This window comes from Lissotriton vulgaris, chromosome 3_1, assembly GCF_964263255.1.
Source record: "Lissotriton vulgaris chromosome 3_1, aLisVul1.2, whole genome shotgun sequence".
NCBI classification, from domain to species: Eukaryota; Metazoa; Chordata; class Amphibia; order Caudata; family Salamandridae; genus Lissotriton; species Lissotriton vulgaris.
In genome coordinates this window covers 752,751,367-752,766,266 of record NC_141689.1, presented here as the reverse complement: position 1 = coordinate 752,766,266, position 14,900 = coordinate 752,751,367, and the positions used below count along the sequence as shown (strand labels likewise).

General features: G+C 49.7%; 1 protein-coding gene across 2 annotated transcripts in view; it reads right to left on the bottom strand.

The window, feature by feature from the left end:
- The window catches only part of DMXL1 (Dmx like 1), a 2,236,090-nt gene that overhangs the window by 263,064 nt on the left and 1,958,126 nt on the right, over positions 1-14,900 (bottom strand). The window lies entirely within an intron of this gene.

Below are 14,900 nucleotides of genomic sequence, written 5' to 3'. Positions count from 1 at the left end.
AAAAGGACTGACATTAAAGCTTTGCTAGATATATATACCTCACAGGCTTAATGCCACCAAAGTGCCCAAGATGACAGCAATGCTACAACAGCTTCCTAAGGGTATCTTGCTACTGGGGGTGAGGTGACATGACTAATGTAGTCTCAGAGGAACAAGACCGATTCCTGCAAGGGAAGAGTAGCTGAAGGGAATGCAACTGGCCAGCTTCATGGACAAGCTGAGAATGGCAAATCCGGAGGGCCCATACCCCCTAAGGGAAGCAATACAAATTTCTCAGAAACACATTGGCAGCTCATCCAGACTAGATTTTCTTACACATCAGAAAACTCTATGAAACTTATGAGGGCTCACCACTTAGCGCAAGGCATTTCTGCCACGCTTCGATGTGACTGGAACTGCTGGGACAGATAGACAAGGACCACAGGCAGAGTCCCTGAATCCTTTTTACCTCAGAAATGAGGAGTTACATCAGGTTTGAGACTGGGCACTGACTGCCACTTCACTGACAATGATGAACAGTAGACTAGCCTCTGATGGTGTATTGTGGGAAGCTTACAAAACGGTAATACAAGGGAAGGTGCTGTCTTTGATATCGGGAGGCACAAAAAATGAGATCAGAAGAGGTAGAATAGAAGAACAAGTTACTTACCTTCGGTAACGCTTTTTCTGGTAGATACAATATCTGCCTGTAGAATACTCACCTTGTGAATATCCCCCTTGCGTCAGCAACATTCGGAAATTCTTTTTGTAGCTTCGCGCCGACATGGACGCGGACGTCACAGAGACACGGCTCCGCTCGCGACTCCGCTGACGTCACCGACGCCTATAATAGGCCCACGCCGGCGTGATGACATCAGTTCCGCCCTTTTTTCCGTGCCTTCGAGGCACACGGACGGACCGATGACAGTAGAAATGTACACAATATACACAGTATAGAATAAAAGTAACACACACAGTGTGAAGTAAATGCAAATAAACATTTTACAATAAAACAACCCATTAGAGATACTCTGGCAAAGAAGAGTGGACAACGGGGAGGCGGGTGGGTCAGTGAGGAATCCACAGGCAGATATTGTATCTACCAGAAAAAGCGTTACCGAAGGTAAGTAACTTGTTCTTCTGATAGATACATCTGCCGTGTGGATTTCTCACCTTGTGAATAGAGTCCCACAGCAGTCCCCACTCCCGGAGGAGGGTGTCCACTCTTCTAGACCAGGAAATCCTGAAGAACAGAGCGCGCAAAATGACCATCCCTCCTCACTTCGGTATCCAAGCAGTAGTGCTTCGCGAAAGTGTGGAGGGAAGACCAAGTTGCGGCCCTACAAATATCCTCTACAGCCACACCTCTAGCCAATGCAGAGGTCGAAGACTTAGCCCTAGTCGAATGAGCTCTTATGCCCTCTGGTGGTTCCAACCCGGCCAAAGAGTAGCAGATCTTAATGCAGAGGACGATTCATCTCGATAAAGTCCTCTTATGGACCGCTCTTCCCTTCTTGCAGCCAGCAAAGCCAATAAAGAGCTGGTCATCCATGCGACAGTCTCTAGTTCTGTCCAAATAAAAAGACACCGCCCTCTTGGGGTCCAGACGGTGCAACCTCTCCTCCTCCTTGGAAGGGTGAGGGGGAGTGTGAGAAGGTGGCCTGATATGCAGTGCTCACTATTCTAGTGAACACTATGTATCAGTCCAGCAACCCTTATTGATGATTGGTTGTAAGTCAACCTTATAGACCAGCTATCCTAGTAGCGTGGATACGAGCAGTCTAAGGCTAAAGACTCGAGAGGGCGTGTTAAGCCAGCTGTTATACCACACATATACCCCTTGAACACCAAGTGAAAGGACACCACACAAGTGTTATGAAAATAAACAGTGTATTTATTAAAATCACAACAGCCCTGTACTCTTTATGAGGACAGGGTACTAAGCACAACACAAAACTCTTACGAAAATACTTAAGTTAGCACAGTATATACAAATGCCCGAGGGGCACGGAAAACCATATACTCTGAAAGTGGAATGCGAAATTACTAGCAGGTAAGTACAGTACTAATAGGCTTTGGAATCGCTAGGTCTTGACTATAGAATCTTCAGATTACTTCTAGGAGGCCTAGGGGACTCGGGTGCAGAGTGTGCACTCTCACGCGGGATGCGGGACTAAGTCTATGGTAGCTAGATTTCAGAAAGTTAGTGTTCTCGGGCGAACCCGACCTGGTAGGAGGAAAACGAAAGTAGATTCTGACCCTTGGATAGTGACGCTATGCTGGGGCACCGAAATGCCGAAGTTACCTAGCCCAGGGGCTGCAGCTGCATATGTCTCAAAAGACGTCGGGAATCCTCGTAGACGGACCAGGAGCCTGGAAGAAAGATGCTGGCAGGCGACCAGTGAAGAGAGTTTGAAGTGATCCAAGCCTGGATCTTGAAGAGAGATGACACCTGAAAGCAGAGGGGACCAGGTTCGTGACTACTAGCCAGTAGTCAGGTGGCACCAGGAGGGCACCGGATGGTAGTCACCTCGACTAGGTGAGTGGGTGACGCTGTGCTCTGCAGATCTCACAGACCAGGAGGCGTTGTCGGCGACCAGGATGGAGGAGCGAGCTGTCCCACGATGGATGAAGCTGTCGGCGTCGCTGGACCCAGGATTGGGCAACAAAGCCTTGGCAAATTCAAGCCCACGCGGTGGACTCAAAATGGCGTCTGGAGTGGACCAGGAGGGTCCGGGGTGCTTCTCTTTTGGAAGGAAGCATGGGCCAGTCTGGAGCAACCAGACCAGCAGCAGTGATGTCGTCGGGCGTCGTGAAGAAGGCCACAAGCCAGCCGGCTAGTAGCCAAACAACGCGGTGAGCAGCAAAAAGCAGAAGGGCCCCACGCAGATCGCGGAGATGCTGGAGGGCTGATCTTCGGTGCTGGAGCCGCTCAGGGTTGGGGCTTCTCGGACCCCAAAGCACTCACCAGTAGAACACTCGGTGGGCTTGCTGTAAAGAAGTCGTGCAGTCTTGACGATCGTCGGTCCCTCGAGGTCTTGTCGCACTCACGGTTCTCAGCTTGGCTGTAGAGGTGAGTAGAGGTCAGAGGTGCCAGGGAAGCCGGGTCTCGTCGAGCTGTGTCGTCGGATTCCTGAGGAAGGACTTGCAGCAGACCGCAGTGTTCTTAAGATGGTGCCTGCGGATGCAGGGTGACTACTCCTTAGTCACAAGGGAGAATCTTGAAGAAGAAATCTTGATGTCCTTTCGCAGAAAGTCGTGTCTTGATTCCAAAGATGATCTAATTTGAACAGGGGGCCCGCTCCTATCTTTATACTAAGAAAAGGGGCTGACCCGGTGACTAGGTCCTGCCTATGGGTGGGACTAGGAGGGGGGTGGTTACACCCCTCTCCCATGCTGGACTTTCCCCAGGCCAGGGGCTGGTGTGCCCCTGGAACTGGTTCTGACCGGCCTATGCGTAGTGAGCACCGGGGTGCCACTCAGCAGTCACCTTCCTGTAAAGCCCTGCCTACCCAGGATACACAAAACCCTGTCTGGGACAGTGCTAGCACCGCCCTCGACAGGAAACCCTTTGTCCAGGCTCCCCTCGCTGGAAGGACTCCCAGCTGCAGGGGGTCAGACTCGTGTCTGTGGTGGCAGCATCCATTTTGTGGAGCTGAGGCTTCGTTTAACTTTAACCGGGGTTCACAGTTACATACATGTCGTGTCCCTCTAGAAGGGTGGAATGCTAACCCCGTCGCCAGAATTGGCGAGGGGTTAGTATTCCAATTCGTATGACACCTTACTCGACATGTTTTGATAAAGCAATACCAAAGATAGCATTTAACCGCGAGGATTATAATGCACTTAAGAGTATATGGTATGCGATATCATGGAACAGCTATTAGGACTTGGTTCCGCAAGCTGCAGACAGGCTCAGCTCAAGCCAGAGCACCATCTCACACGATTCCAAGCACTCTGCCTTCAGGATTGTCAAGGCCTGCCATAGGAGTGACTGATAGGAATCTGTGTGTCCATCTTTAGGGTTAGATATAGGTATACTATATCTATAGCAAAGGGTGATTACACGACTTTGCCCCAGCTGTCATGCAGCCAGTTGTGTCAAATTTAGGAGGCCAGCCAGGGGTGGCATAATACATGCTTCAGCCCCTGGTAGGCCCTGGGTACACCTATGCCCTGAGTTACAGGGTCTGATAAGGTGGCCCAGTACCAATTGGTAAATGCACCTAGGGTACATGTCGTAATTTAGAGAGAGAACAGCCAGGCTGTGGGTCTGATTGGCAGGCCCACAGCCAGAGAAAGTCGTAAACCAGTGAAACAAAAGCAAAAAATCTGGGTGATCATAGTATTGCAGACCCTACTCTCCTACAGGGAGGATAAAAGGAAGGAAGGGTGACGGATTGACCAAGGTGGAAAGAAGACACCACCTTCGGCAGAAAAGCAGCCCTGGTCCTTAGAACCATTCGATCAGCATGAATGGACAGGAAAGGGGGCTTGGAACTAAGAGCTTGAAGCTCACTTACCCTCCTTGCCGAGGTTATCGCAACGAGGAAAACAGTTTTGAAAGTTAGAAGCCTCATGGTACATTTATGAAGAGGCTCGAAAGGAGCACCCATTAAAAATGTCAGAACTAGATTCAAATCCCACTGAGGCACAATAAACAGGACAGGAGGGAACCTATTAATGAGGCCCTTCAAAAATCTCAAAACTATAGGAGATTTAAACAGAGAAGGCTGGTCAGGCAAACAAATAAACTCTGACAGCGCTGACAGATAGCCCTTCACCGTGGCAACAGCAAGCCCCTGCTGAGCCAGAGAAAGGGCAAACTGGAGAACATCAGATAAATGGGCCCTCAAAGGGTCTATGGACTTCTCCCTGCACCAAACAACAAACTTCGACCACCTATAAGAATAGATGGACTTAGTGGAGTCACGCCTGGCTGACAAAATGACATCCACCACATCGTGAGGGAGAGAAAAAGAAATCAGGTTGCCCCGTTCAATCTCCAGGCATGAAGGTGTAAGGTCTGGAGGTGAGGGTGTAGAACCTGCCCCTCCAACTGAGAGAGGAGATCTGCCCTGTGAGGGAGACGGAGCGGCGGGTGAGAGGAGAGGTGGAGAAGGTCCGAGTACCACACCTTTCTTGGCCAATCCGGGGCAATCAATATGACTCGGGCCCGGTCTTGGCGAATTTTCCTCAGAACCCGAGGAATCAAGGGTATGGGAGGAAACGTGTAAAGGAGTTGCGAGCTCCAACTCAACTGAAACGCGTCCCCCAAGGCTCCCTGCATCGGAAACTGGAGGCTGCAGAATGACAGGCAGTGAGCATTCTCGTGAGTGGCGAACAGATCCACCCGAGGAGTCCCCCACATCCGAAAGATGTCGAGAACTACCTCTGGATGGAGCCTCCACTCGTAATCGGCAGAGAACTGCCGACTGAGACTGTCTGCACGAACGTTCAGAACTCCGGCCAGATGATTTGCCCTTAGACAAATCTGATGGTCCTGAACCCAGGACCAGAGACGCAGAGCCTCTTTGCAGAGACACTGCGACCCTACACTTCCCTGTTTGTTGATGTACCACATCGCGGTCGTGTTGTCCGTCAGGACTTGAACCGACTGACCGCGAAGGGAAGGGAGGAAGGCCTTGAGCGCCAGACGTATTGCCCGCAATTCCAGAAGGTTGATGTGAAGCAACCTTTCTTCTGGAGACCAAAGACCTTTGACCTCCAGGTCCCCCAGATGAGCACCCTACCCGAGAGTGGACGCATCCGATATTACTGTGGCAACCGAAGGAGGAATCTGAAAAGGCTTTCCTTGAGACAGATTGCCTTCCACACTCCACCAAGACAGATCCGCCGCAGTTTCTCTGGAGATCTTCACTGACTCCCTGAGATCTCCGTTGTGTTGATACCACTGCCTGCGGAGGCACCACTGGAGTGCCCTCATGTGCCAGCGTGCATGGTTGACTAACAGAATACAAGAAGCCATCAGACCGAGCAGGCGAAGGACCTTCAGGACTGGAACAACCGCTCCAGGGAAAAACAAAGGAATCATCTCCTGAATGTCGCGAATCCTTTGAGGGGGAGGGAATGCGCGACATACAGTAGTGTCCAGTACCGCACCTATGAACAGGTTGCGCTGTGAGGGCACCAGGTGAGACTTGGGTACATTTATCGAAAAACCCAACCTGTGCAACAACTGAGTTGTCTCTTGCAGATGATGGAGCACCTTCTCCGGCGACTCCGCTTTGATCAGCCAGTCGTCTAGATACGGAAACACATGTATCCCCGATCTTCTGAGATGAGCTGCCACCACTGCCATCACCTTGGTGAAGACTCGAGGCGCAGTAGTAAGACCAAACGGAAGGACCACAAACTGGTAGTGTTGTGACCCAACCGTAAAATGGAGATACTTTCTGTGAGACTTCAGGATGGGAATATAAAAATACGCATCCTGCAAGTCGATCGACACCATCCAGTCTTCTTCCAGCAGCGCTTGAAGAACCTGCGCAAGAGTGAGCATCTTGAACTTTTCCTGTTTCAGGTAAAGGTTCAAGATCCTGAGATCCAGGATAGGCCGAAGCCTGCCATCTTTCTTGGGGATCAGGAAATACCGGGAGTAGCACCCCTGACCCCTTTCCTGCTCTGGAACCACCTCTATCGCACCTTTTTTGAAAAGAGCCAGGACTTCTTGCTGCAGGCGAAGCAGGTGGTCCTCCGAACAATAACCCTGGCAAGGAGGGTAATTGGGAGGGAATTCCCGGAAAGGAAGTGCATACCCATTCCCTACAAGATTGAGAACCCAAAGATCCGATGTAATTAATTCCCAATCCTGTAGGAAATGAGTAAGCCGACCCCCCACTGGGCCCACATGATCCGGAATGGCGGAACTAGGGCTGCTTTGCTGCGTTGGCTGGGGGTTGGGAAGAAGAGGAGGAGGAGGAGGAGGAGGAGGATTGACGACCTCTAGGGCGGGATCTTTGTCTGCCCCTGTACGACTTGTACAGCGTATTTTGCTGCTGCTGAGCAAGCTGCTGGGAAGGTCTGTAAGAGCGAAAGGAAGATCTTCCGAACCCCCTAAAGCGTTTACCAGTAGTTCCTCTGGACTGAAGAACCAAGGACTTTGCAGTGGCCCTACTGTCCTTAAAACGTTCCAAGGCAGCAACAGCCTTCTTGCCAAACAATCCTGAGCCATCAAAAGGCAAGTCCAACAACGCAGACTGGACGTCCGCAGAGAACTCTGATGACTTAAGCCAAGCGGCCCTCCTGGTGGCCACAGATGAACCCATGACCCTTGCCACCGAATCAGCAGTGTCCAGGCCACTCTGAATCACCTGTCTTGCAGCTGCTTGAATGCCTGAAATCACCTCCTGAAAATCCTTCCGGTCATCTTCAGGGATTTTCGGAACCAGCTGCTTGACAGAATCCATCAAGGCATGGATATACCTCCCCATCAGGCACGTTGCGCTGGTTGACTTTAAAGCCATACTGGCTGATGAGAAGACCTTCCTGGCACCCTGATCTTGCTTCCTGGATTCCTTGTCCCCAGGAACCTGTGGGAAAGCTCCAGCAGACTTCTTAGAGCAAGCAGCCTGCACCACCAAACTCTCAGGCAAGGGATGAATCAATAAAAACGCAGGGTCCTCAGGTGCCACTCTGTACCTCCTTGCAAATGTTCTTGAAACTGCAGGAGCAGACAAAGGCTTCTTCCAAACCTCATAGATGGGCTCAGTCAAGGCCTCGTTGAAGGGTAACACAGGCTCAACTACTGACGAGGGAGAATGAAGAACCTCAGTCAAGATGTTAGGCTTATAGTCAGCAGTAGGAAGAGTAATATTCAACAGACTCGCTGCTTTTTTAATAACAGTGTGATAAGGCACCACATCCTTTGATGGCACATTGGAAACTGAAGCCAACTCCCACTCAGGTGACAGTTCAAGCCCACTGGCCTCACACAAATCTTCAAAAGGATCCTCAGAATCCCGTAACTCTCCTTCTTCAGTATCTGAATATAGATACCTATCCTCTTCCAGAAGTCTCTGAGCCTTTCTCCGAGACCTTTCCTTCACAACCGAAGCCAACGGGTTCGGAATCGACTCCGACGGCGCCGGAGCCGGCGTCGAACCCGACGTCGGACGAGGCTTCTCAGCTCGAGGTCGGACAGAATCCTGCCTCGGAGTCGTAGGCATCGGCGTCGATGTGACTGGCGTCGACGGAGTCGGCGTCGACGACACCGGAGGTGTCGGAAAATGCCAATGCGGTGGTATAGCCGGCATAAAAGGCATGAAGGGCGCAGGGGCGTAAGCCTGGGGAACACCCAAGTTGAAAGCCATAGGACCCGTGGGACCAACTGGTGCACCAGACGGGAACATTGCCCTAGAATAGACACCAAACATGGCGTTCAGAAACTGAGATGGATCCTGACCTGGAGCTGGAAACTCAGGATAAGATTCTCTGGGTCGTTCCTGAGGAGGCGGAGTCGAGACGACGTTGACCTCTTCAACGAGTCCTGGAACCGTGGTCGACGAACTCGCAGGCACCGGAACCTCGACTTCACCAGCCCCCGGCTCCTCACCTTCATCCTCCTGACCAGAAGGATTGGATGGAACTGGAGAATGGACCTGCTCCTGTGATTCGGGTGAACCTGGTTGTGAAGCCTCACCAACAGAGACATGCTCCGACTCCGAAACCACCACCTCTTTACTCAGGAGCTTAACCTGGGACTTCGGTCTCGAACCAGAGTCTTTTCCGGAGTGATGACGTGGCTCCTCTTCTTGTGCTTCTTCCTCGAAGACTTCGAAGCGTGAGCTGAAGACGACTCCGAGCGTGACCTCGATCGAGACCTCGACCTCGAACGACGAGTTCGAGACTACGAAGATTTCTTTTCCTTCTTACTCTTTAGCTTAGCCACAAGGAGTTTCGCCTCTCTCTCTCTTAGCGCCTTCGAAGTCATCTTCTTGCAGCAAGCACGGTCCTCGACGTCATGGTCGGAGCTTAAACACCAGACACAGCAGTCATGTGGATCGGTGATGGACATAGTCTTGCCACATTCGCCGCAAGCCTTAAAGCCAGTCTTCTTCGACGACATCTCGAAGAATATAAAGTTAAACAGAATAACAGGTAAATAGCAACAAAGTTACTGTAAAGCTACAGCACGATCCCTGAAAACCGTTAGCGTCGATGACGCGGAAAAAAGGGAACTGATGTCATCACGCCGGCGTGGGCCTATTATAGGCGTCGGTGATGTCAGCGGAGTCGCGAGCGGAGCCGTGTCTCTGTGACGTCCGCGTCCACGTCGGCGCGGAGCTACAAAAAGAATTTCCGAATGTTGCTGACGCAAGGGGGATATTCACAAGGTGAGGAATCCACACGGCAGATGTATCTATCAGAAATTAGAGACCTATAAAGCCTCCCCACCTCAAAAACAAATGCACAGTCTAAAGAACGCCTGGCATTAAAGTTCCAGGAATACAGACAAGGGCAGCATCCCTGGCCTCGCATCGCCATCTCTATGAAATAGGAAACAAAGCCGGAAAGCAACATGCCTGGCTAGAGCATAGGAAGCAACAAACCGACTGGGTCTTGGAGATCAGAGATACTGAGTGGGTGCACTACAGAGGAAACTCGGCAAACGCTAAGTATTTGCCAGACACTATGTCAAAATATACACATTGATGATCACCAAGTCGGCACTGGGGGTAGCTGTCGTGCTGCACAACATAAAACTACCCAGAATGAACGCTGTTGACAGGCAGGAAGTGGAGGCCGATATCACACCAAAGCACTGAATGAATGAATGAATACTTTATTTGTGCGGTTAATCAAAACCATTACAAAACGAATCATATTTTAAAAAGAATGGAAGAAAAACACTTTTAGAAATATAAAACAATAAATATTTGTTCAAAAAATTATTAAAATCCCCATTTGTATTTGTTTTCAAAATAAGACAATAATTTGAAATAGACCTTTATGGGCAAAGCAAGCCAAAAGTTCAGTATTGTCCAAGCCTCCACAACCCAGGCCCTGCTTTCTAAAGAACTCCAGAGGGTGCTCCTGACTCGGGGTGTGGAGAGTTTCCCTTCAATAATATGCGGGTGTGGTAGACAAATTTCCCAAAGCTCGCCATGTGCTTTACAATATCCAAAGTATAGAGTTGTTGGACTGCCTCTTTTGCTGTACGGGTGCCCAATTAAAGGTGGATCGATCTAAGAAAGGTGCTATGAGCTGGCTGAAGGGCTGGACAGCAAAATGGAATATGGGCCAAGGATTCTCGTTTGTAATTGCAGAAGCGGCACTCCCTAATGCTCTACCTTGTGTTCGCAGTTGGATATAGTTCTTTTAGAGGAAGGGGGTGTAATCTGGCAGCTAAAATCCTGTGTTGGGCTTGCCTCCCCACGGCCTGCCTAAGGTGAGGTTTCTGACTGGACCATGTATGTGGGAGACTTTGGGTCTCATGAAAGCCTCTTGTTGCCAGGTATTCAATGTCCAAAGTGCGAGAGCGTAGCCGCAATTGCTTTTTTATTGTTGCCTTGATAGTAGCATAGTTGGTTAACCTGGGGTCCCAATTCTCTATAGCAAGCTGCAGAAGATCTTTGGCTAAAGCAAGACAGGCAGACCATGGGTTGCTAGTTTGTCGGAAAATCGATTTTAAAACAGCCTTCATAGAGTTTGTGGGGGCCGCAGTTGTAGAAGTATTTCGAGAGTCGCCAGCTCTTTTAGTTTTTGCTGGTTGAGGTCAAATTCCAAATGAATTAAGATTTTCCTGGTGCAGGCTGGTAGACTGAATACCTTTTTGTAGGCGGTGCAATGTATTTTTTCCAGGTCTTTCGAAAATTTCCCCGGGAATGCCTGTTGCACGTAATTGAGGGACGGTAAAGGTTTGTTCCTCAGGACTCTTTGTATGGCCGTTGTTGTTGGGCTATCCAGAGTCGCGTATAATTTGCAAAGTGCATAGGTGGCCATTTTCCCCTTCTTCTGCAGTTTGTGGAGGTGCACCCGTGGCCGGCCTGATTCACTGATCCAAACCCCCAGGTAATTGAAAGATTGGGCACAGTCCAGAGTCAGCGTGCCCTACCATCACTTTGCCACTTTTATTTCGGATAGTGGCCAAAAATTACTATTTTGGACTTGGTTGAATTAGCAACCAGCTTGTTCTGAGCTTTGAATATCGAAAGGGCCGTAAGCGCTTTTTAAAGACCTATTTTAGTATGGTGGAGGAGAACAATTACAGTACTGCAGCCAGGGAAAGTGATGGGACCCAATGGCCTCCCCATAGATTTAGACAAAAGACTGGCCTCCATGCTCTTGCCATACCTGCACTCTATGTATGAACAGGTAAGGGAAGAGGCCAGCTACCAATGGACCAACGGTTGGCCACCATAATGGTGAGACCTAAGGAAGGCAAACCCCCTAATACATGTGCCTCCTACAGGCCAAGTTTCATAAAATGGATACGTTTCTTATATGGCAACCCACCAGAGTCAGGTTAAACAGCACATTTTTTAATGTCTTCGAACTGCAAAGGAGCACCAGACAAGGCTGCCAACTGTCAACCATGGCATTTGCATTGCAATTAGAATCCTTGACGGCGTGGGTTAGGCAGGGCCTGCTAGTTAAAGGAATATATTGGAAGGGAGGATGGGAAGATTGCATATCTCTAAATGTGGACAACATATTGCTCTATGTGACAGAGCCCGATCTTATCATTGATAGACTAATGCAAATTATGCATACTTTTGGCAAATATGCAGGTTACATGATATACTGGGACAAATCCCTCATAAACCCACTGATGTGGAGCGGACCACAGTTGCGCTGGAACTGCAAAATGCCCTTAATCAAATACAGTTTTAAATACTTGGGAAAATACATCATCAAAGACTCAAGCAAATTTCTATCACACAACCTGTACACGCTCCTTAAAAGCTTCAAACAAGACATACGTCATTGGTGAGGACTACCGCAGCCTCTACTGGGAAGGGAAGCAATTTTGAAAATGATAGCCCTGCCCATATTTCTATATGCACTCCAGAACACGCCCTACAGGGTCCCAATTTAATTTTTCAAAGCAGTGGAAGGAGAGATATGACTACTCCTTTGGGATGTAGCACCCCCTGCCCCAAGTGCAATGGCAAGCCTATCAGGAGGAGTATACGTGGGAGGGATAGCACTACCAGATATCGGCATTTACTACTGGGCGCGCAATTGACTGGCTTAAATGACTAGGCGTACTCGCTCGGCCCAAAATGAACCAGTGGGGAGAATGGAGAGACATGCGGTGGGTGTCAAGGGATACTGTATTTTTCCATTATAAATATGAGACCATCCCTATTAGCCACTGGGCGCAAGATGCCTGCTGTGTTTAAATGCAACACTTTGAAATGGGAAAAAAATTAAACTGAAGAGTTAACTTTATGTTCATATAGATTCCTTAAAACTCTTCATTTACATTTTCTCCCATGACAACTTTGGCGGCCATATTGAGTGGGGGTGCGTGAGTGACGTGCTCTAGCAGCTCGCATAAAGGGCCAGGGGAACTTTTGTTCTGATTGCTAACAGCTGCTCATTTCCCTCCTGAGGCGGAAGCCGGGAGGTCTCTGTCTCTATCCTTTTGCACATTGCGCTTGAATCATTTTTAAACTGCTCTATTTTTAATGCACTTTAGTTTATAGCACCAGCATCTCCACGCTTGATCTAAATAGGCGTGTAGAGACTTTCCTTCTTGTGGGATCGCTGTTGTGCCTCTCCCTCGCTCCCTCTGCCCCCGGTCAGCTCTCTGTCGAGTGTAGACACCGAGAGCTGGTTGTTGACAACTTTGGCGGCCATATTGAGTGGGGGTGCGTGAGTGACGCGCTCTAGCAGCGCGCATAAAGAACGGCCATGACTCCGCGCAGCGGACGCGCTCAGCGGACGCGCCGGATCTGCGCCTGAGTCGTGCCAGAGTCATGCCCGTCTGCGCCCGTCCGAGCCCAGACGAGCCTAGGGCCAGACACTCTGCAGATTTCACCAGGTACCCCTCGCACCTATTCTAGAGATGCATTACTTCAGTTACGCTCCCTGCCACCTTCATACTGCTCCCTGTTCAATACGGATCAGTCACCTTTTACTCATTGCGCCCAATGCCACCCCCCTAACCTAACACCGGGAAAACACACAATTCGCCTCGGACTGCTGAACTGCAGATCCCTCCCCAGACACTCGCTTGAGGTGAACCTCCTCATCCGGGAACAGGAGTTAGACATCTTGTTTTTAACAGAAACATGGCTCACACAGGGTGCAGAAGCAGATATGGTTAACGCCCTCCCCCCTGGCTTTCATATTCGTTCACAGGATCGGCCACTTGGTCGAGGAGGAGGCGTAGCCATTCTGTACAAGAACTCACTGACCTGCAGAATTCAGAAAGGCGAAGTGGAAGACTGTGAGAGCTGTAAGTTCTCATTCCAAGTCTCACCCACCGTTACCATGTCTGGGCTGTTAGTCTACCGCCCCCCTGGAAAGACGGGTAACTTTACCAGTTCTCTTATGGAAACGGTAATGGTTGGTGCTGCCTCTGCTACAAACTTCATCGCCCTGGGAGACTTTAATCTCCACTTCGATGACCAGGAAGAGCGGCTGGCGACTGCCCTCTTATGTGACCTTAAAACTTATGGAATAGATCTTATTAATCTAGATCCTACTCACAACAAAGGCCACCTGCTAGATCCCATCTTTGCAAATATTTCCACCATGAAAGCAGCCCCCCCTATTCCTCTGCCATGGACGGATCATCTTCTGATCCCCTTCACCTGGGAAACTAAACGTGAAAGCATCCCCCCCCTCCAATGTTGGTGTACCTGACAGACCATGGGCCAGGCTTTCAGTGGAAAATTTCACTTGCAGCCTAGAAGCCTCACGTCCACCTCTTTCACAGGATCCTATCTTAGCTGAAGCAGATCTCTGCAGGTGGATCTCTAACACTTTAGACGCTGTCCTTCCTATAAGATCGACAGGCATAAGGGAGAAAAGACTTCACACCGCTCCATGGTATACATCTGAGCTAAGGGCTATGCGGAGGGCTTGCAAAAAATTGGAGCGCTCCTGGAGGAAGGACTGGGAGGAAGCCAGTAAAACGGAATATCGAACGGCAATGAGGAGGTATCAAACCGCCATCCGGCTGGCTAAAACTCAGTTTTTCGAGGAGAGAATTAACAATGCCTCTAACTCCTCAAGAGAAACCTTCCTGGTGGTCAAAGAACTCCTGAAAGTTCCAACACCATCTGCCTCTACGGAGAACTTGGAGGCCAAATGTAATAACCTGGCGGAATACTTTCACACGAAGATTGAAAAAATCCTTATTTCACTACCCCCGCCCAAGATAGGACCCGGGCGATGGGAGGAGGAGGGATGTCCCCAGACAACTTTGGAATTCTTTGGGCCAGTCACCAGGGATGAAGTCCTTAAAGCCCTTTGCTCAATTAAGAGTGGCTCCCCCCGGGATGTTGCCCTATGAGAATTCTTAAACAGGTTGCCCCCTCCATTGTGGAACCCATCACCGAAGTCATCAACGCCTCGTTAGGCACTGGTATTGTTCCACCTAATTGGAAGAGCGCAATAGTGAAAGCCCTTCTGAAAAAACCCTCTCTGGACCCTTTAGACATGGTCAATTATAGGACCATCTCGCTCCTCCCAGGGCTGAGCAAAATCTCAGAAAAATTGGTCAACTCAAAGGGCCAGATGTAGGTAGGCCTTTACCGGTCGGTAACGGCCGAAAATACCGAATTTGGCCCGTTACCGACCGGTATTGAGTGATCCGTATGTAGGTGACAGAAAACAGGCCGAATCGGTAAATATGCCGATTCGTTAAAGTTACCGATCGTTAAAGTTACCGATCGTGGAAGTTACCGATCGGTAAACGTACCGATCGGTAAACCAACCGATCG